Raw genomic sequence first — 23,781 nt, 5'->3', positions numbered from 1 at the left:
ACAAATACAAGTGTAACAGTGAATGTGAATGGGATCTATACCACACTGGGTGTTAAGAATATTAAGGAGGCTGGTAACTGTAGATTTCATCTAAAGGGTGAAAAAGAACCCAGCATTTCTGATAGGTTATGATGCCATATAGAGTAGGAGAAATGTATGAAAATGTGCTGGAGGATGACATGATAAATGTGTAGAAAGGTGTTAAGAGAAGAATATGAGAAATGGGTGGACGTCTTGCTTGAGAAGGATATAAGAAATGAATGGAAAAGTGTTTATAGAAAATGAGAAACGAGTGGATATGTGTCGGAGGAATAAATGAGAAAAGTGGGAAATGTGTTTGAGAAGGAAATGACAAAAATGGGAAATGTGTATAAGAAGGAAATGAGAAATATGGAGAAAATCATTTGAGGAGGAAATGAGAAATGTGTTTGAGGAGAAAATGAGAAATATGGAGAAATGTATTTGAGGAAATGAGAAATGTGTGAGGAGGATATGAGAAATGTATTTGAGAAAATGAAAAATGTGTCTGAAGAGGATATGAGAAATGTGTGGAAAGGTGCTTCCGGAGGAAAAGAGAAGTGTGGGGAAATGTGTTTTGAGGAAGAAATGAAAAAAAAAAAATTGTGTGGAATAGTTTGAGAAAGATATGAGAAATGTCGAGAAATGTATTTGAGGAGGAAATGAGTAATTTGGAGAAATGTATTTGAAGAGGAAATGAGAAATGGGGAGAAATGTATTTGACTACGGAAATGAGAAATGAGAAACGTGTTTGAGGAGGAAATGAGAAACGTGTTTGAGGAGGAAATGAGAAACGTGTTTGAGGAGTAAATGAGAAAAGTGTTTGAAGAGGAAATGAGAAATGTATGGAAATGTGTGAGGAGGAAATGAGAAATGTAAGGAAATGTGTTTGAGGAGGAAATGAGAAATGTGTGGAAAGGTGTTTGAGGAGGAAATGAGACATATATGGAAATGTGTTTGAGGAGGAAATGAGACATATATGGAAATGTGTTTGAGGAGGAAATGAGAAATGTGTTTGAAGAGGAAATGATAAATGTATGGAAATGTGTTTGAGGAGGAAGTGAGAAATGTGTGGAAAGGTGTTTGAGGAGGAAGTGAGAAATGTGTGGAAAGGTGTTTGAGGAGGAAATGAGACATATGGAAATGGATTTGAGGAAGAAATGAGAAATGTGTTCGAAGAGGAAATGAGAAATGTATGGAAATGCGTTTGAAGAGGAAATGAGAAATGTGTGGAAACGAGTTTGCGGAGGAAATGAGAAATGTGTGGAAAGGTGTTTGAGGAGGAAATGAGACATATGGAAATGTGTTTGAGGAGGAAATGAGAAATGTGTTTGAGGAGGAAATGAGAAATGTGTTTGAGGAGGAAATGATAAATGTATGGAAATTTGTTTGAGGAGGAAATGAGAATGTGTGGAAAGGTGTTTGCGGAGGAAGTGAGAAATGTGTGGAAAGGTGTTTGAGGAGGAAATGAGACATATGGAAATCTGTTTGAGGAGGAAATGAGAAATGTGTTTGAGGAGGAAATGATAAATGTATGGAAATTTGTTTGAGGAGGAAATGAGAATGTGTGGAAAGGTGTTTGCGGAGGAAGTGAGAAATGTGTGGAAAGGCGTTTGAGGAGGAAATGAGACATATATGGAAATGGGTTTGAGGAGGAAATGAGAAATGTGTTTGAAGAGGAAATGAGAAATGTATGGAAATGTGTTTGAGGAGGAAATGAGAAATGTATGGAAATGCGTTTGAAGAGGAAATGAGAAATGTGTGGAAACGAGTTTGCGGAGGAAATGAGAAATGTGTGGAAAGGTGTTTGAGGAGGAAATGAGACATATGGAAATGTGTTTGAGGAGGAAATGAGAAATGTGTTTGAGGAGGAAATGAGAAATGTGTTTGAGGAGGAAATGATAAATGTATGGAAATGTGTTTGCGGAGGAAGTGAGAAATGTGTGGAAAGGTGTTTGCGGAGGAAGTGAGAAATTTGTGGAAAGGCGTTTGAGGATGAAATGAGACATATATGGAAATGGGTTTGAGGAGGAAATGAGAAATCTGTTTGAAGAGGAAATGAGAAATGTATGGAAATATGTTTGAGGAGGAAATGAAAAATGTATGGAAATACGTTTGAAGAGGAAATGAGAAATGCGTGGAAAGGAGTTTGCAGAGGAAATGAGAAATATGTGGAAAGGTGTTTGAGGAGGAAATGAGAAATGTGTTTGAAGAGGAAATGAGAAATGTGTTTGAAGAAGAAATGAGAAATGTATCGAAATGTGTTTGAGGAGGAAATGAAAAATGTATGGAAATGCGTTTGAAGAGGAAATGAGAAATGCGTGGAAAGGAGTTTGCGGAGGAAATGAGAAATGTGTGAATGTGTTTGAGGAGGAAATGAGAAATGTGTTTGAATAGGAAATGAGAAATGTATGGAAATGTGTTTGAGGAGGAAATGAGAAATGTATAGAAATGTGGTTGAGGAGGAAATGAGAAATGTGTAGAAAGGAGTTTGCGGAGGAAATGAAAAGTATAGGAAAATGTGTTTGAGGAGGAAATGAGAAGTATAGGAAAATGTTTTTGAGGAGGAAATGAAATAATGTGTGGAATAGTTTGAGATGGATATGAGAAATTTGAGGAAATGTGTTTGAAGAAAAAATGAGAAATGTAGGGAAATAAGTTTGAGGAAAAAATGAGAAATGTAGGGAAATGTGTTTGAGGAGGAAATGAAAAATGTGTGGAATGGTTTGAAAAGAATGAGAAATGCGTGGAAGTGCATTTGAAAAGGAATTGACAAATATTAGGAAATGTGTTTGAGACGGATATGAAAAATTTAAAGAAATGTGGTTGAGAAGGATATGAGGAATGTCTTTGAGAAGTGGGTTTAAAAAAAGAATTTCGAGAAATATACTTCTGAAAAGGAAATTAGCGAGGGGAAGAGCTCGCAGATTGCTTGGTTGATGGATGGGAAAGTTGAATAATGCATTGCTAGAAAGAGAAAGCACTGAACATACATCTAGCCATTAATCAATAGAAGTAGTTAAAGCCATATAGTTGAAAGGTACGCAGATAAAGACTTTCGTAAAACACGTTTCCAAGAATACCGGGCAGCATTCTTTAAAGTTATTAGGTCTTACTATGTCTTAACATCTTTGGATTTCCTTTGTGAACAGAGAAAATTTGATCAATGTAGCAAACCAAAGTTCTATAGTTTAAAGCAAACAAAAATCCCTAATAATTTTCAATGACAACGTCTTAACAAATTAGACGAACTAAGAGAGAGAGAGAGAGAGAGAGAGAGAGAGGAGAGAGAGAGAGAGAGAGGAGAGAGAGAGAGAGAGAGAGAGAGAGAGGAGAGAGAGAGAGAGGACTGATATTCTAGTGCTTGAGAAAGTTTCGAACAATTCGCTTAACACTTTATCGCTAACGCTAAGTTTCATCAGCTACAAAAGGGAATAATCTATGAAATAGTTTACGTAATAGACTCGCTACATCCAACTAAAATAAAATAAAAAACACTTTTAGTACATATCTATGCAAATTATTATTTATGCTTTAGTATTGTCATACCTTTGATATAATTAACATTAAAAGAGCGTTTTAATGTGTTTTAAATTTTCATGGTACCTCAAAAGAGTATCTATAAATACATTAAGATAAAATATCGAAACTTTTAACTTATTATCGTAACTAGGTTTCCCTTAAAATACATCCGCCCTTTTTCACAATGCAAATTGTCATTCGTATTATTCAATGGCTAACATTTATATGCAATCATTCTTCCTATACAAACTCCATTATAAGGGAAACCTTTTTAAATCAATAGAATTAGCAAAATATAAGGATTTTATCAGAGTATTTCGACTAAATTTTGAAGTTATTAAAGTTACTATAAATATTAACAATTATCATTATGGAGCAAAAACGAATCCTGTCTAATTAGAAGTAAATTCTAATGAGGAGGAAGTTATATTTAATACTTTGAGATAAATATCGGCTATTAAATTATTAAGGTATTTATGCTTGTAACAATACTTTGGTTATTCTAAGAGCTTGTCATTGTTCACACACAGTGTAAATTCAAACATAACTTTTCTGGCAATGGAAAATTTCACTATCAACGTCTGTATCATGACAATAACAGCAATAAGAAGCCACGGCAAGCAAGACAAGTCCTTTTTAGGAGGGCCTCGCTAAAATTTAAGTATTCGATGTGAATAAACAAACGTAAAAATATGGTTTCTTTTACCTTTTCCTATACATTCAGTCATCAGTATTATGGGAAGGAGACGTTCCACTCCATGAAGAATGTTTCAATCAACCCAAAGAATAAAAAAGCATAAAACACAAAACTGCTCTTTCATTTGTATTTCCAATTGTCAAAGTAACTGGTGGCGGGGCCATCTAACTGGATTGACCATCTATGGTCCTATGGTTTTGTTCTAATATAAATATTGATTCATTAACGGTCAAATTCTAATTGGCTCAATCTTGAGCAATATGAAATAAAATAGGTTTTCGTTCCAACAAAGGATATGTATACGTAACGATTTTTTTTACACTTACTTATTGACATGTTTAGAAGAGAGAGAGAGAGAGAGAGAGGAGAGAGAGAGAGAGAGAGAGGAGAGAGAGAGAGAGAGAGAGAGAGAGAGGGAGAGAGGAGGAGAGAGAATTTAAACCGTGCTACACACAGACCGCAAGACGGATAAAAGTAGAGACATAAGTACTCTTTCTCTTTTCCACTAACCAGATGTACTCATTTTTATACGAGAGAGAGAGAGAGAGAGAGAGAGAGAGAGAGAGAGAGAGAGAGAGAGAGAGAAGAGAGAGAGAGAGAGAGATTTAAACCGTATTACACAGACCGCAAGACGGATAAAAGTATAGACATACAAGTACCTCTCTCTCTCTCTCTCTCTCTCTCTCTCTCTCTCTCTCTCTCTCTCTCTCTCTCTCTCTCTCTCTCGCAGTAAAGATACCCTTCAAATTCCCGAAAATGAATGTCCTAGTCTCTGCTGGACCTGGGAGTCAGAGGAAGAGAACGTGAGACCAGCCAGCATCATAAGCTTCCCTGGGCCTCAAGAGAGATTAGCGGTTTAACTCCGACGACTGCTTCGATGGACAGTAAAGTAAGGCACATTTATCTACCCTTTATATATCTATTGTGAAGGGCAGGCTTTTCCTTTTACTTTTATTTTTTAATTCTCGTTCCACATTTCCACATGCATTTTTTTTTTGGTATCAAGACCAGTAAGTTACACAATTATTATTATTACTATTATTATCACTTGCTAAGCTACAACCCTAGTTGGAAAAGCAGGATGGTATAAGCCCAGGGGCCCCAACAGGGAAAATAGCCTAGTGAGGAAAGGAAACAAGGAAAAAATGTAAGAACAGTAACAACATTAAAATAAAATTTTTCTATATAAACTATAAATCTTTAACAAAACAAGAGGAAGAGAAATTAGATAATGTGCCCAAGTGTACCCTCAAGTAAGAGAACTCTAACCCAAGACAGTGGAAGGCCATGTTACAGAGGCTATGGCACTACCCAAGACTAGAGAATAAAGGTTTGATTTTGGAGTGTCCTTAGAGAAGAGCGGCTTACCATGGCTAACGAAGTCTCTTCTACCCTTACCAAGAGGAAAGTAGCCACTGAACAATTACAGTGCAGTAGTTAACCCCTTGGGTGAAGAAGAATTATTTTAATATATTTCATGGCAAGAACCATCAGTATTTTGATTTTGCCAACGGTACAGAAACAGGTTGATTATTTCATTACTACTAAATCTAATGAGAATCAACTAGCAATATATGTTATGTGAGCACATTCGGGGAACTTGACCTATATAAAATGTGCATTCTTGAGATAACATAGAAGAGGATGGGATAAAGGTAACAAATGATGTTTTTAAAATATTAGATTTTAATTGTTCATTACTTCTTATATCGTCGATTATTTCCTGTTTTACTTTCCTCGCCGGGGTATTTTTCCCTGTTGGAGCCCTTGGGCTTACATCATCTTGCTTTTCCAACTAGAGTTGTAGCTTAGCAGTTAAGTAATGTAGCTTAGCAGTTAAGTAATGTAGCTTAGCAGTTAAGTAATGTAGCTTAGCAAGTAATAATAATAATAATAATAATAAAATGTAACTTAGATATTTTAATGAATTGATGAGTCATAATTTGTAACGCCTGTATACGACATTATCATGAACAGTGAACACTGCAGTATTGTGAAATGGTTTGTAGACAATTGAGTTTTTAATGCTGGACCTTACCTTTAACTATAATTTTTCGTGATATCACAAAATCGTGAAAGGCAAATTGCATAGGAAGTCCAAGAAACAAATATTTGACAAAAATAAAAAAAAAATTAAACAATCAAAATATATGTTTCATTAGTAAATTTTCTTGGAAATAATCATGTAAAACCCGAACATATCTACAATAGCCTCAAAACATTATGATTATGAATCACATCGTAAAGTAGTCTTTTAATCAAAATACACACAGGCTAATGAAGGAATATATGTACACTTGTTATTTTCTAGTTGTGGGGAAATTAACTATCTAAGCCTGATGTATTGGTTGTGCCGATGGGCACTTACCGTTAGGCCTACTAAAAAAAAAACGGATTTAAAGTGGTTGCGTCTGTGGTTTGACAAAAAGGAAGTAAAGTCATAAAGTTCAAAGAAAGTGAACTTCGTAGAAGCTGAGTTTTATGACTCTCTCTCTCTCTCTCTCTCTCTCTCTCTCTCTCTCTCTCTCTCTCTCGCAAGCTGTTTACGAAACCACCAATGATTCGTTGCACTTTTTTTTTGTATTTACACATACAATTTCCATACATGAGCGATTCGGATTATTTGATGCATTCCAATCAACTACTGACCATTTATTGTGCAGATTTTAAAATTATTAGAATTTTACCTTCTCGTTGAATTTTCCTTTTACCTAACCCCCAAGCCCTAATTTTCATGTATATTAATGCAGTAATTATTTTTTTTAAAGAAACAGTTCTGTACTCTGGACGGGCCCCAAGAAATCATTCTCAAGTCAAGACCCCTCTGTTTATAGTGAGTACCCAAAATGAATAGAGGAGCTGTAGGGAAGTGGATGGCGTTGAAGGAGAAGGTTAGGGGAAAAAGGGGAGTAAGGGGAAAAAGGGGAGTAAGGGGAAATGGAAGGGGGAGTAGGGTAGGGGAGAAGGAGCCTAGCCTATGAAATATCACCCTTATCGCTACCAAGTCTTGCGTTCGACGGTTCAAAATGGCGACGTATTATTGAAATTTTCTCGCTGGAAAAATATCCTGACAAGCTGATATTTCAACCGAGCTCTTATTGAAAGGAAACGTCGGGAATTACGAAAATATTTTCCCTGGGTAAAGAATCGCACGAATTATTTACTGACAGCCTTACGGTCTTCCCGCTCCTACACTTTCTTTTTGATCACTTTCATTCATTTTCTTTTTGGCTCGAAAATGACGATATTATTACAACCGGTACATGATTGCTTTCCCATAATTCTTCACTTATTAAAAATGGCTTATGACACGAGGTTAATTCATTCTCATGTCATATACACAAAATATGTTTGTGTGGGGTATTGAATATCTGCACGTTGTTAAAGTCATTAACAAAATAATTTATAGTTTCATTTTTGGGTATCTATTTGTATATTACACACACACACATACATACATATACACAAACACACACACACACACACACACATACATATATATATATATATATATATATATATATATAGAGTCAAGACTCACGAACATACATCTATTTAATTGGTCTGATTTTTTATCGTAGAACGGGCGCTCCAAGGGCATTGTTGGTTTCCTAGCCAGGTCTCTCTCTCTCTCTCTCTCTCTCTCTCTCTCTCTCTCTCTCTCTCTCTACCGTTTTTGGACTTTGCTTCAGAAACTAGAAATTGATTTGGAGTCGAGGAGAGAGAGATGTCAAGGCGTGAAAAATCATGATGAGGACCCAGCTTCCTCCGATCTCTCTCTCTCTCTCTCTCTCTCTCTCTCTCTCTCTCTCTCTCTCTCTTTTCTCTCTCATAACTGGTCTTCCACTAACGTACAGGGAATAGGTCAGAGACGTCGAATCGCTAAAATGCCATTTGCTGGGAGTTATATATAATGATTGAACATCACACCATTCTTCTTAGACCGACAGTTATAAGTCAATCTCCTCGTTCGGATGAGTGAGTTTTATGGTTTCTTAAGAGGACAAGATTTCAGGAATAATGTGGATTCAAAGGACTTTGCAAGAGGCAGGAAAACTGAAGGAGGAATGGATGGTGACGAGACATTTGGAGGGACATGGCCTTTAATCTGAATGCTGACGATATATCTAATGAAACTGGCGACAAAAACAATGGGTCAGATATTTGTTTTGTCCACTTATACAACGAATGTTCGTAATCCAAAGTTTTTTAACCCTTAATTTCAAAACTTTTATTAATTACTAAGCTATTAAATATTAATATGATAGTAATAGAAATCCATTGATACCTATAAAAACGGACTTCAACAGTTTCTACGCTTTCCCACAGAAGGAAAATAAAATCTAATAATACCTTTTCAAAGCAAAATTCTGTTTCAACAAAAATCAATTAATTGTTTTAGATTTCAAGAAAAAAAATCGTTTCGTGTGTGTAGTTTAATGAAAACTAAATTTCCGAATTATAAACGAAATGAGGTAATGAACAAATATGCCGTGAAGAAATTTGATCGTATTATGGAAATTAAGTAATAAATTGATGATGATGATGATGATGATGATAACATTAATAAATAATAATAATAATCGTAATGATAATCACTATAATAATCACTATGAAAAATTATAATTACAATAATAATAATGATAAATCTAATATCATGGCTACTAATATAAAACACAACCTCCTCCTTTTACACTCTTAGGTTCCAACGCCGGAGATAAACGACCCAGACAGCTGTGCAATCAAAGAAGATTCTGAAATGGTAACAGTGAAACGGACAGCAGTTAATTAAGGTCCTGTCTGCGATGTTAGGAGAAACGGGAGGTCACCTAATCGAGTTGTCGTCTTTGTGGCATGACCCTGCTCCTCGTTCCAGCCGAGGGGAAAGGAATCCAAGAGACAAATAAATATATTTTCCTTACCTCTAAACCTCGGGAAAAGGAAGGAATTAGAAAAGAAATTTTAAGAATCTAACTCTTAATATTCTTTTACGACTTAGAATAAAAATTGAAGGAAAATCATTAATGATGTATATTTACCTTAAATTAAATTTATTTTTGTAGTATCAATTTACAATAGAAAAATCATGGAAAAAAAAATATATATAATGTTTCAATCGTAATTCATGCTACTGTAAGTTTACTGAAAATAAATTCAAATAAATAATAATAAATGGATTACTAATACTTGAACCCATTCCTATGCCTCTTTATTGGGATTTTTGAAAGAGAATTAGGTGTAATGTTTCTCTTGAATAGTTTGAAATCATAATTAGTCAAATAGAAATAATGAAGATCAAATAAATAAATTATCATTTGTGAAAAATATAACAAATGGAAATCGTTAAGCTAACAAAATTTTTTTTTAAATAATTAGAAGAAAATATAAAAATTCTACTCCAATTCCATGGTGAAGATCATATCAATAGGACTTTAATACTCATGGTTTCCAGGAATAACATTGTGTAAAATTTGAATCTATTTGTTTATAGTTGTCTGGGAGCAGCAAGGAAATGTCAAATCTTCATTACATTGTTCTAAGCTTCCCTTCCCTCTTTCTTTCATAATTCAAAATGGCCAGATTTCCTCATAGAAAAGTTAATAGCCCGACTAAGAATGTTCTCGAGCTCAGAATGCCCATATGCAAAGAAAAGATACGGACAACAGTGAATATAGGTAAAAATATAAAGGTATAAAACACGAAAACCAAACTGTTAACTACAAACTTATTTGTAGGTGTATTTAACATCAACGAAAATTAGTTGTCCCTGTCGGAATACATAACTATTAATTACAAACTATCGATAATGGAAACCTCTCCACGTAAAAGCACTTTACCTATATAATTCCTATTTTGTGCTATCTTAAAATCAATAGCCACAATAATTTCTTCAGTTGTGATTAGAAAACATATGTCATCATTCCCTATCTTTACGAGGCCTAGGCACAATAAGACACCATGGAGACCACCTGTCTCGATTGAAAATTTGAAAGTTCTCATCGTCCCAATAAAAAATCTTTGTCTTGAGGATACGTTAGTTAAACAAATCTTGACTACTATTCAGTCCCATATTTTGCAAGATGTAAAGGATTTAACAAGCAGTTACTCAATTACTTCTTATAAGCTTACAGACTATTAGGGAGCATTTGTCTACAATCAACGTACTTACACGGGGTATTCTAAAATGAACATTCCATAAACTTTAAAGTGGATTATTGAAGGATGGATGCTGTTTAGTCCTAATAAATCTGTATCCACGTGGCCCATTGCAGCAAACTCAACACTTCTTAATTTCATCACCTTCAAATATCAAAGGATCAACAATTCATCACTCATCTACATTCCATCCCTTTGAAACCATTTAAAAAGCAGTCTAAATGCTCAAGACGTGACAATTCCAGATATTCAATGTATAGCCTACTTGAACGCTGTCTAAATATTTCATGCTATGAAACAAGGCGGTGTAACTTAGTAATATGGTTCACATCACCGATCTATATTTCATTAATCATACTGTTGCCACTCTACACTACAACATATGCTAGGCACCAGATTTCACTATTTTTTACAAAAATGGTAAATAACCTTTATCCTGGTTTGCGGGATTAAGTTATGAAATATATGTAAGCTCTTGGTACAGTACAAACGTTCATTTTTAGACCTAAATTTTTCAAGTCTATACAACAAGTAAAGGTAGCTCTTAATATATCTGGTTCACTACTTCTGCTTCTTACAATTTTACCAGCGCATAAGAAGAAAGTACCAGATATTATTACATTTATCATGAAGGCGGCTATGGGCTTCAACGAGGGTGAACACTTGTTTCTTTCAATTAATTCAAGTTTTACAAATGACGAAGAACTTGAGCAATTGCTGTTTCTCTTGAAAAAAAAAAATAACTTTGGTTTATTATATTTAGCTTTTCTGGCAAGATGATTACCAGTATTTTTCTCTTTAACACTTACAACTGCAAGATCAGCTTCATAATTACATTTTAGGATATTTAAAAAGTGTAATGCATAGCATATTATTATTTAAAACATCATCAATTGAGTGTTAATTATGTAACTTTTCATGAAGGAAAATATTTATATAAAACCAAATTTTTCCTTACACAAATATGCTTATTTTTTAAGTAATAGATCTCAAAGAGTTGTTGTTGATGGACACCATAGTGATTATAGGAATGTGATATCCGGTGTTCCACAGGGTAGTGTTCTTGGCCCATTACTTTTCATACTATATACACATGACATGTGGTTTGGCCTAGAAAACAAGCTTGTTGCATATGCAGATGATGCTACTCTCTTTGCATCAATTCCATCCCCTGAATGTAGATCTAGGGTTGGTGAATCCCTTAATAGAGATTTAGCTAGAATTAGTGCATGGTGCAAATTATGGGGTATGAAGTTGAATCCTAACAAAACTCAAAGTATGATTGTAAGTAGGTCAAGGACGGTGGTTCCTCAACATCCGGATCTCAGTATTGATAATGTTTCTTTAAATATGTATGACTCTTTCAAAATTTTAGGTGTGATTCTCGACAGTAAATTTACTTTTGAGAAACATATAAGGTCTGTGTCTTCTTCAATTTCACAAAAAATAGGCTTATTGAGAAAGTCTTTCAAGATTTTCGGTGATCAATCTATTCTGAAGAAGTGTTTTAATTCTTTCATTCTACCTTGTTTTGAGTATTGTTCTCCTGTCTGGTCTTCAGCTGCTGATTCTCATCTTAATTTGTTGGACAGAAACTTACGGTCTATTAAATTTCTTATTCCTGATCTAGATATTAATCTCTGGCACCGTCGTTCAATTAGTTCATTATGTATGTTGCATAAGATTTTTCACAACTCTGACCATCCTTTACATTCAGATCTCCCTGGACAATTTTATCCTGTTCGTAATACTAGGCAGGCAGTTAATTCTAATAGCCAGGCCTTCTCCATCACGAGGCTCAATACTACGCAGTACTCTAGAAGTTTTATTCCAGCTGTGACCAAGTTGTGGAATGATCTTCCTAATCGGGTGGTTGAATCAGTAGAACTTCAAAAGTTCAAAGTTGGAGCAAATGCTTTTTTGTTGACCAGGCGGACATAGTCTTTTTATAGTTTATTTATGACATATTTGTTTTTGATGTTGTTGATAGTTTATTATATGACATGTCTGTTTTGACGTTGTTTCTTATTTTAGAATGATTTATTGTTAATTTGTTCTCTTCATTTATTTATTTCCTTATTTCCTTTCCTCACTGGGCTATTTTTCCCTGTTGGAGCCCCTGGGCTTATAGCATCTTGCTTTTCCAACTAGGGTTGTAGCTTGGATAGTAATAATAATAATAATAATAATAAATATATATATATGTATATGTGTATATATATATATGTATATATATATATATATATATATATATATATAGTGGCTGACTGTGGAATTTTCATTACTGCTACAAATGTCAAAACTCTAATTACTTTAACGAATATTTTCTGTTGAGTGTGCAAGTCATTTCCCAAATAAAAAAGAATGCATTTTCTTGTTCAACCTTGAAATGAATACTGCCCACACAAAACTGACCAATCTACTCCGATCGCATAAAAAAAGGGGGGGGGGGGAGAAACAATATTCTTAATCCAAAAACCACACAAAATGCATCAACAACGCAATTATCTTCGCCTAAAATATATCGCACTTTAACTTTTACATAAACACCCATACTCTGAATACATCTGAAAGACAACAATTTATGAAGCTAAAGAAAAAAGGGGCAATTAAAGCAATTAAATGAACAGTGTTGTTGCTAATAGACAGCGTGTCAAACCAACGGCTAATTACCTTACAACATTTACACACCTCTTAAAGTACTAAATGACAGGAAAAAAATAAAAAGCCTAAAATAAAAACACTTCCAGAGAAACAAATTCGTATAATGTATCTTAATAAAAGGACACGAACTTCATACAAGTATCGCACTACATTTTCGAGTAGACGTCAACAAGATTCAAAACAAAATTATGCATTCATTGCCTATCCCTATAAATAATGGTTTAATGACGGTCACTAAGGGAAGTCAAGTTGATACTTTAAAGAGAAATATAAATAAAAAGCGTAAATACGACCAAAATAAACATTACCATTCCTTTATCTGAGAATTTGGAACCAGTCCATGTACCACCATGGTTGAAAGACAGTCCCTTCATTCATAATACAGTATTTGTCATATTCAGATCAGACTGTCTTGTTCACAACGGACTACAATACATTCTTAGACTTTGTGAAAATTCAAATAAATCTATGTAAAAATCAAGACCAAAATCCTATTTTAACCATCATTTAAATTCAGTATATCCTTTAACGTCGGGTTCAATTAGCAAGGTTTCGATTTTATAATATCATCTAATAAAACAGCTAAATGAATTAAATGGAAACAATTGTGATAAATATTAGGAGTGAGGTAGTTCTACCTTACTAATACTCTAGGAGTCTATACTGATCTATATGAAATTTGCACACTATGCTAGACTTGCAATTATACATCGTATGTATATGTGATTCTTCGAGGCTTTTAGGCAAATACAAAACGAGCTCGTTAAACAATCATCCCGGTAAACGCTTCTTCTTGATCAAACCATTACTGAGAGAGAGAGAGAGAGAGAGAGAGAGAGAGAGAGAGAGAGAGAGAGAGCATAAGTGATAGGGCAATGATTACTACTACGGCCACTATTAGACAATGGTAATAGAAACATATTAGGTACAAACCTAATAAAAATCATACAATCCCCAAAATAAATATACTCGTTGAAGAACAAATAAATAAATCAGACTTATGAATGTAAACAACAAAAGGGTTGGAAAAGGGAGACCTTGGAATAAAAGAGGAGGTGAAGGAACAGGAAGAGATAATGACACTCCTTAAAACTGATATCTGATAACTGTAAACAACTCGGTTCTCCATGTAGCTATTAATCGGGCTCAAGCGGATCGTAATCGCTCTAGGTTTTTCTTTCATCCTTCCTAAGCATCACACGCTTCATTAAAAACATCTCAAGAACTGTTATCGTCATAAGGGCTGTCATTGCTTATCTAAACTCTACATTCATATTGGAAAATAGAAACTTTGCCTTACGCTTCGAAAACACTGTTTGATATATGATTAAGAGAAATCAAAATGAGCGCTTCTCTAATCAAGGAAATGACTGTTAATAACCAAATGCATATAAGTAATGCATTATGTAAAAACAAAAAAAATTGAAAATCTGAAAATTTTCAGATGCAAATTTTCCAACATAGTAATGCATAATGGCTTTTCTGTTTGGAGGGTATGGAGAGGGGAGGGTAGAGGGCCCGAGGATGAAGACGGTGCGAGAGGAGGAAACATATTCGTTCGCCTAAAGTCTGTACACTGATATATAGGAAATGAAGACATTAAGTAAAACAAATGAATACTAAGGCAAGCATACTCCATCTTTCTCAGATACTGAGATAAATTCACCGTGTTTTTCACAGCTTCGCCCGATCTTGGGGCGATCTTATTGCCTCTCAGTGGTCTCGCGATTCCCATTGATCTCCCAGTCACGCCGCGCCACTACTATAACCACCTCCTTCCAAAAAAGCATACCCCTTTCCCCCCCTCTTTGACCCCCTGCCCGTGCTTCTAGCCATCGCCACCGGCCTCCCCTCCGTCCTGATCCCCTTCCGATGTTTCCATGGGTCCCCGAACTGAGATAAATAAAATTCCGATAAAAAGAAGAATTGGGGAAGGGGAGGGAGGAGAGGAGGGTATGGGCGAGTGACAGAGAGAAAGAGGAAGGACAAAGCGAAACTAGAAAAGCGAGACCCAGAAATGGGAGTCACGAAAAGACGAAAAATCTGTTTTGGTTGTTTTCAGCGAGTGGTTGGCCAGGGATGCTGAGAGAGAGAGAGAGAGAGAGAGAGAGAGAGAGAGAGAGAGAGAGAGAGAGAGAGAGAGAGCGCGCATGTTTTGATGGGGATAAAAAGTGATAGATAATGATGACTTCTGGTGAATGGAAAAATATCGGCACGTCACTGAAGACTTTGTAAAGAGGCACCGTCGACTGGAGATGAAGAGGAAGGGATGGGAGATGAGATGGAGATAAAAGGGGAAAGAAAAAGAATGGTGCAGAGTAAAATAAGCAAATGGATTCCCAACATTTTTCAAGATATGAATATATAATTATCAAGAGGCACATGAAATTGGGTATTTACAAATCTTGAATGGCGTTAAATGCATATTTACATATGCATAATTGAAATATAATACGTAGGGGTTTTGCGCACGGTAAAGGAGGGAGCTATATAGTATTTATTGTACGAATATCTCTAATCTTCACTATAACTTGAATTACCCTTATCACCACTATTTTCTAAACGAAAAATACAATCCTCTTATACATATAATTTGCTCGGAGTTCCAAAATGATAATGGAGAAATCTAACCAATTTCCTTCAATGAACCAGTACGATTATAATAAAACCACAGCAATAATATAAATCATGCTAATGATAGGAAAGAATTGTGCGATAAAAGAGTAATTCATGAACTTTTACTTTATATCAAAAAGTTAGTAGTAATGAAAATAGATCAAAATCCTCCAAAAAAATAATGTATTGACCTTCCTCAAAATTAGCATAATCTTTGTTAATTATTCTGGAGTATTAAGTGCATTATGGAGGGGGGAGATTACTAAAAAGCATAATGCAATATATAAAGTTTGCATTACAGCAAACAAGAATAAAATGTAGAGGGGTATGAACATGAACACGAACGCACACCCCGTACTCCTAGAGGACCTAGACGCTTGCAATACACATACCAATATAACACATCATATAATGCACCATATTCCAGCAACATCGATCAAGAGGCTGAGCTGCAAAACCACCAGACCGACAGCACAAAGACATACATAATGCAATAGCTAAAGCCTCGCTAGCCAGCGCATATTATACGCTTTCTCTTACAAAAGCTGGGCTCAAACAAAGACCTCAGTCCCCGGGCGATCTTCGCTTCAACTTGGGCCCACAAACGCTCATGGAGTCAGCTTGAGTTACGACCCTTAAAGCGGTCGCCATTACGCCCGTGTTTACTTCCCATCATGCCTTCGCCTATACACAGACGACATTGCTCTACTGGGTTTGTGGGTGTGGATGTGTGTAGGTCAATCATGAACCTTTCCGGTATTTGCCATTTTTCTTTTTGAGGGATGCACCACAGAGACAATTTGTACTCAAATGGTGTTATTTTACAATGATTGCCAAAGAATTTTCTTTAGATGTTTTGACATTATGGTATTTTAAAAATTAAACTTTGGAATGCAAATTAGAAAAAAAACTAAGCCTTTGACATTAATGCCTATAAAGTATCACAGAAACAACAAAAACAAAGTAACACTAACAAAACAAAAGAATCGTTTGATAAAAGGCTTGTTCGCTACAGCAAGTTATTGTCGAGTTCCACAAGAAATCTTAAATCCTAAGTAAAGCCTATAGCTTTCGTTAGACAGCAATGGCAGAGGAGATTATTATATTTTGTTACCAAATCTCTAGAGCAGGTATGCAATGCATCTTTTTTTTATATCGATCGAAAACTATTAGGCAAGGTGTACTCCACAACCTTGTTTCCATGTTGACAAATCAACAACTCTTCATTAGTTTCCGCTAAAACGTTAATGACTCGTCAAATGAATGTTTTCACCTACTATTCTCGCTTGTTATCCCATTTTAAAATTATCCTGATAACACACACAAACAAGGCTGAAAACTTAACTTCCTCTCAACTCTATTTGCAAAAGTAATACTCTGAAAAAATACAAGCAATTTTGCTTGAATGGTTCTACATTGAACATTGATAGTGCGACTAAGCTATACATTATAAAACTAGAATATCAGCACAACTGCTTTTCCTAACCTATGTGAAATTTAACCGATGTTATTGCAAAATTTGAATCTGACACCTGGAAAGTTTATTTGAGTTTTGGATATAAGTAAAAGAAAGAAGAAAGTGGGGACTGAATACAAGCTCACTTAAAAACTAACTCGTGAAAATGCCAAGGGTTTTAATAAAAGACAGTAATCATTGGAAATAATAAAATATTATGACTGCCAAAATTAATCTTGACAGTTGCAAGGTGCAATGTTCTTGATATTTGGCTGAACGTTTATTAAAAGACCAGGTTAAGCTATGTAGAGGAAAAAAAAAAATAGAACAAAACTTAACATCGTAGCAGTGATTAATTTCAAGAACTGATCTAAGCGATTAACTTTCTGGCAGGTAACTTCCAAATGGTATCTGGGTAAAAGCAGGCAATGTTGGGGGTAGCAGTTCTCGAGAGCAACGCCCAAAATGATATCAATAAATTTTATTACAACAGCATTCAAGTGATTCGAATTGGAAGTTCGGAATCTAGCCATTTATCCAGTTCATGAACAACGGCAAAATCTTGGAAAATCCTTCATTAAAATGGTAGTTAGCTGCCTTATTCACAATTGCAAAAAATATGCAGTTTGCCATTAAGCTTTGAAAATTTTATGATGAAGACAAAAATTTGTTATAATCATTCTGCTATATAGAGATGTTTTATTTGCAAGTTGATGATTTCTTTCCCTTAACATTTCCGTATTTACAATAATAAATGTATTTGGTAATAGTCATTTATCTTCTAATACTCCACTAGGTACTAGAAGAGTTGGAAGACTCAGGCCTACATGGCTGAGGACTATGAAGAGTGAAGTAGTAGATGATGAATGGAGAAGTACTGAATTAAAAGCTCAAGATTGTGAAGACCGGCGAAATCTAATCAAGGCGTAGATTATACATTATATATATATATAATATATATATATATATATATATACATATACATATACATATACATATACATATACATATACATATATATATATATATATATATATATATATCATTCCAATATGAATACTTGAATTTACTAATTGATAACCTAATTCTAGAAATCCATTCAAAATAATGGTGGTTGATAGTGAGCAACCAGCGAGGAGATCTAGCACGCTGATATTCAGCAGATTAAACCATCATCATCATCTACTCCCACTCCTATTAACGCAAAGGGTCTCGGTTAGATTTCACCTGTCGTCTGTATCTTGAACTTTTAATTCAATACTTCTCCATTCATCATCTACTTCACGCCTCATAGTCCTCAGCCAGGTAGGCCTGGGTCTTTCAACTCTTCTAGTGCCTTGTGGAGCCCAGCTAAACGTTTGGTGAACTAATTTCTCTTGGGTAGTGCGAAAAGCATGCCCATACCATCTCCATCTACCCCTCACCATGATCTCATCCACATATGACCCTCGAGTAATCTCTTATAGTTACATTTCTAATCCTGTCCTGCCATTTAACTCCCAATATCCTTTTGAGGACTTTGTTATCAAATTTACTAAATCTCTTGGAGACTGTTTCATTGCCCTACCATGACTCATGTCCATAATGAAACACCGATCACACTAGCCTAATAAATAGTCTGATTTTTATATGTAATTACAGGCGATTTGATTTCAAAATCTTACTTAACCTGGCCATTGTCTGATTTGTTTTGTTAACAGGTCAGTCTAATAGCAGAGTACTACTATTGTAGTGGCAGTTTGAAGTAAAACTTGGACACTGTTGGCCATACACTTGCCATTGTTTGGAATACAGTTATAATGTATCCTAAGGTGGGAATGGGACAACTCGATGTGGCCAAATAGATGTCAGCCCAACTCGTTGCGACCAACTAAGTGCCAGACAAACACGATGCCAGGAACTACATGTTGATAACTATTTGTTTTCACTTAACTATTACTTTTCATATTTTTTTTAAACTAATGGCAAATAACCTAAGATAGAAAATCTTTAAAATGGTAAATTAAGAACAACACTTAATAACCAGGTTATTTGAAACCCTTTAGCCAGAATAAGAAGAAAACTCTATAACATTAAAATATACATCTAAAATTCTTTACATCCATTTGAATACATTACATAACCCCATTAGTTATAATATAACAACTCCTAAGTTTAAATATAGAAGTAAAATTTATCAAAAATCATGAGCTATTCCACAAAAAAAAAAAAAAAAAAATCCATAATTAGTTTGATATAGAGTAGCGGACCCAGTAATTGCTATCTTTCTTTGAAAGTTTAAGTGAAAAGGGGAGTCTTTTATGGCAACTCCAGGAAAATTCTTGCAAAGCCAACATAATTGCTTGTTTGTTGTCGCATATATCTGACTTTGGAGACAGTATAGGTTTAATTGGTGTTATCCAGCCGCACAATCAATGTTCCGGTATACAAAAGAGCTGAATACCAATATGGAGGCTAAACTATTCTCAATGTAATAATGAATAAAGAACGAAAAGGGTTAAAAACATTGTGGTGCCTGGACATACTCAAATTATATGAGAACCATTCTCTTACGACCAATAGCAATCGAGTTTACACTCCAGTTGAACTGGAGAAAAATAACTGCATTCTCGTAAATAGCTGAGAGCGTGTGGTTTGTAGTCAGTGACCTCTCCTGATTAAAATAAAAACGACAAAAGAAAGTCCTGAGATAACTCACGTTCAGAAAAGTGGTGCGAATGAGAAGAAATATTAGATGGTTGATTTGTTTCTGGAGGCAGAATTTTTTTTTCATGTTTAGGCAGAATATACACGAATGAAACAGAGAGAAATGACGTATAGGATATCGAATTATATAGAACTGGAGGTGGTGTACTGTTTGCAGAGTTAATAGGTCTCACGAGACGGCTGAATGAGTAAAAAGACTGTAGAATGAGCTTGAATGTGTTTGGAGAAAAAGTTATGTCAATCAGTGTGTATGGTCCAGGGATGGAAAAGATTAGGATTAAAGAATTCTTTGGGTGAATTTGTATTTCTACTTGGGTGAGTTTGGATAATATATATAGATGGCCGAGTTAAATTGAAAGGCAGATTGCAAAAACAAGACGGATGTTGAAAAAATTATGGATTCCCAAGAATATTCATAAGTATACTCGAAAAAGGAAAAGTAAAAGGGCTTACTAGATCACATGTTAGGGCTAAGTATCTGGAAGAGTAAGTTAATGGATGTATTGGTTAAAAGATGAGTAACTTGAAGAGCAAGCTGATGGATGTATTGGTGAGAGGAGTAACTGGAAAAGGAAGTTGATGGATGTATTCGCGAAAAGATGAGTAGCTGGAAGAGTAAATTGACAGATGTATACTAGTGAAAATGGGAGTAACTGGAATAATACGTTCATGGATGTATTGGTAAGAAGAGGATTAACTGGAAGAGTATATTGATGTATTCAAAAGTGAGAAGAGGAGTGACTTGAATAGTAAATTAATGTATGTATTAGTGAGAAGAATGACTGGAAGAGTAAGGTAATGTATGTATAAGGTGAGAAAAGGAATAACAAAGTAAGTTGATGGATGGATAGGTGAGAAGAGAGGTAACTGGAGAGTAACTTGATGTACAGTATGTATAGGTGAGATGAGGTTTAACTGGAGAGAAAGTGGATGTACAGTATGTTTAGGTGAGAAGAGAAGTAACTAGAGAGTAATCTGATGTATAGTATGTATAGGTGAGAAGAGGAGTAACTGGAGAGTAAATTGGTGTGCAGTATGTATAGGTGAGAAGAGAAGTAACTGGAAGCGTGAGTTGATTTATGTATTGGAGAGAGGAGTAACTGGTAGAGAAAGTTTATGCATGTATTAGTGGGTGAAGATAGTAGTACCTGTGAAATAAGTTGATGGATGTATTGGTGGAAGGAGTACGAGTAACCTGAAGAGTAAGTTGATAGACATGTGGGTGAGAAGAGAAGTAACTAAAAGAGTAAGTTGATGTATGTATTGGTGAGAGGAGGAGTAACTGGAAGAGTATGTTGATGTAGGTATTGGTGAGAGGAGGAGAAATTGGAAGAGTAAGTTGATGGATGTACTAGTGAGAAGAGGAATAACTGGTAGAGTAAGTTGATTTCTGTATTGGAGAGAGAAGGAGTAACTGCAAAAGAAAGTTGATGCATGTATTAGTAGGTGAAAAGAGTAGTGCCTGAAAAAAAAAGTTGGAGGTATTGATGGAAAGGGGAGAAAATGGAAAAGTAATTTGATGGATGTATTTGTGAAAATTTGAGTAATTGGAAGAGAAAGTTGATGGATGTACTGATGAAAAAGGAGTAACCGGAAGAGTAAGTTGATATATGTATAGGTGAGAAGAGGAGTGACTAAAAGAGTATGTCGATGTATATATTGGTGAGAAGAGGAGAAACTGAAATAAGAAGTTGATGGCTGTATTGGTGAGAGGAGGAGAAACTGAAATAGGAAGTTGATGGCTGTATTGGTGAGAGGAGGAGAAACTGAAAGAGGGAGTTGATATACGTATTGGTGAGGAGGAGGAGAAACTGTTAAAGTAAGTTGATATATGTATAGGTGAGAAGAGGAGTGACTAGAAGAGTAAAGTTGAGGTATGTATTGATTAGAGGAGGAGAAGAAACTGGAAGATTAAGTTGATGGTTGTACTGGTGAAAAGAGGAGTAACTGGAAGAGTAGTTTGATTTATATATTGGAGAAAGGAAGAGTAACTGGAAGAGAAATTTGATGCATGTATTAGTAGGTGAAAATAGTACCCGAAAAAAATACGTTGATGGATATATTGGTGGAAAGAGTAAGTTGATGGATGTATTGGGGAAAAAAGTAGTAACTGGACGAGCAAGATGATTTAAGTATAGCTGAGAAGAGGAGTGACTAGAAGAGTATTTTGATGTATCTTTTGGTGATGGAAGGAGTAACTGAAAGAGGAAGTTGATGTATGTATTAGAGAGAGGAGGAGTAACTGGAAGAGTAGGTTGATGTATGTATTTGTGAGAAGAGGAGTAAGTGGAAAAGTAAACTGATGTATGTATTGGTGAAAGGAGGAGTAACTGGAAGAGTAAGTTGATTTATTTATTGGTGAGAAGAGGAGTAACTGGAAGAGTAAATTAATTTATGTATTGGAGAGAGCGGGAGTAACTGGAAGATAATATTGGTGCATGTATTAGTAGGTGAAAAGAGTAGTACCTGAAAAAGCAAGTTGATGGATGTATTGGTGGAAAGAGGAGTAACTGGACGAGTAAGTTGATACAAGTATAAGTGAGAAGAGTGACTAGATGAGTAATTTGATGCATCTATTGGTGAGAGGAGGAGTAACTGAAAGAGGAAGTTGATGTATGTATTGGTGAGAGGAGGAATAACTAGAAGAATATATTAATGTATGTATTGGTGAGAAGAGGAGTAATTGGAAAAGTAAGTAAATGCATGTATTGGTGAGAAGAGGAGTAACTGGAAGAGTAAGTTAATGTATGTATTGGTGAGAAGAGGAGTAACTGGAAGAGTAAGTTGATGTATGCATTGGTGAGAAGAGGAGTGACTGGAAGAGTAAGTTGATGGATGAATATGTTAGAAGATGAATAGCTGTTACAGTAAGTTAATGTATGCATTGGTGAGAAGAGTAATAACTGGAAGAGCGAGTTGACACATGTATTGATGAGAGGAGTAACTGGTAAAGTAAGGTGATGAATGTGTTGATGAAAAGAGGAATAGCTGAAGAAGGAGTTGATACATGTATTCGTGAGAAGATGAGTAACTGGTAGAGTAAGTTGAAGATTATGTTGGTGAGAAGCTGCCTTATTATGACTGAAGTGTTATGGAGTGGCCAGTCAGTTTTTGCATGTTACGTCTGATCCAGTTAAAGTTCAAATGGTAAGAGTGATTTGAATAATTTTTCATTTGTATGAGGGCATAGGTGATAAGACACAGTAAGAATTATGAATGCATAAGAATTAAAGGGGAACAACGTTACTTTGGATACTAAGATATTTCATTGATATGATTTTGATCAAGAAAGTTACACAGTACAAAATAATTGATAAGGGAAGAAACTTGTGAGCTTAGAGATGGAGAGCGTAGGTAAATGACGTGGTCACAATAAAACAGTTTTTCGAGACACTTGACAGTCCAACCTTAAATTTCATTAAAGGGCCTGGTAATTAATGTGTTTAGTCAAAAAAAAAAAAAAAAAAAAAAAAAAAAAAAAAAAAAAAAAAAAAAAGGAAGGTACTGATCATACATAGTACATGACATGTTGCTGAAAGTGATCACAAGTTTTCAGTTTGAAGACAAAGCCTGAACTAGAATATACAAACGTGGGATACTGGTTTGGTGTAGAAGTGGTTTCAAGATAATGGTATGTTTTTGCTAATTAATATATTTAATGAATGGAGTGACGCCAGAAATCCGGGAATGGATATAAGCTATAGGTGCGAAGAGAACGAGTCATGAATGGACCGTTGAATAGATGACATTTGCTGATGATAGAATAGTGAATAGGGAGAATGATAAAGAAAAACTACTGAAGCAAAGATAAGTTTTGAAAGTGTTTGCAAAATGAAAAATAATTATGGAAGTAAATGGAGGCAAGAATAAATCATGAATAGAAACAAAAATGCCCGTGCCAATGAATACTAATATGTAGGATAAAAGAATGGAAGCCGTTGATGCA

General features: G+C 35.1%; 1 long non-coding RNA gene across 2 annotated transcripts in view; it reads right to left on the bottom strand.

The window, feature by feature from the left end:
* The window catches only part of LOC137615326 (uncharacterized), a 318,404-nt gene that overhangs the window by 115,234 nt on the left and 179,389 nt on the right, over positions 1-23,781 (bottom strand). The gene's annotated exons all lie outside the window — the stretch shown is intronic.

This window comes from Palaemon carinicauda, chromosome 21 (genome assembly GCF_036898095.1).
Source record: "Palaemon carinicauda isolate YSFRI2023 chromosome 21, ASM3689809v2, whole genome shotgun sequence".
Lineage (NCBI taxonomy): Eukaryota > Metazoa > Arthropoda > Malacostraca > Decapoda > Palaemonidae > Palaemon > Palaemon carinicauda.
This window is presented reverse-complemented; position numbering and strand designations above follow the sequence as displayed.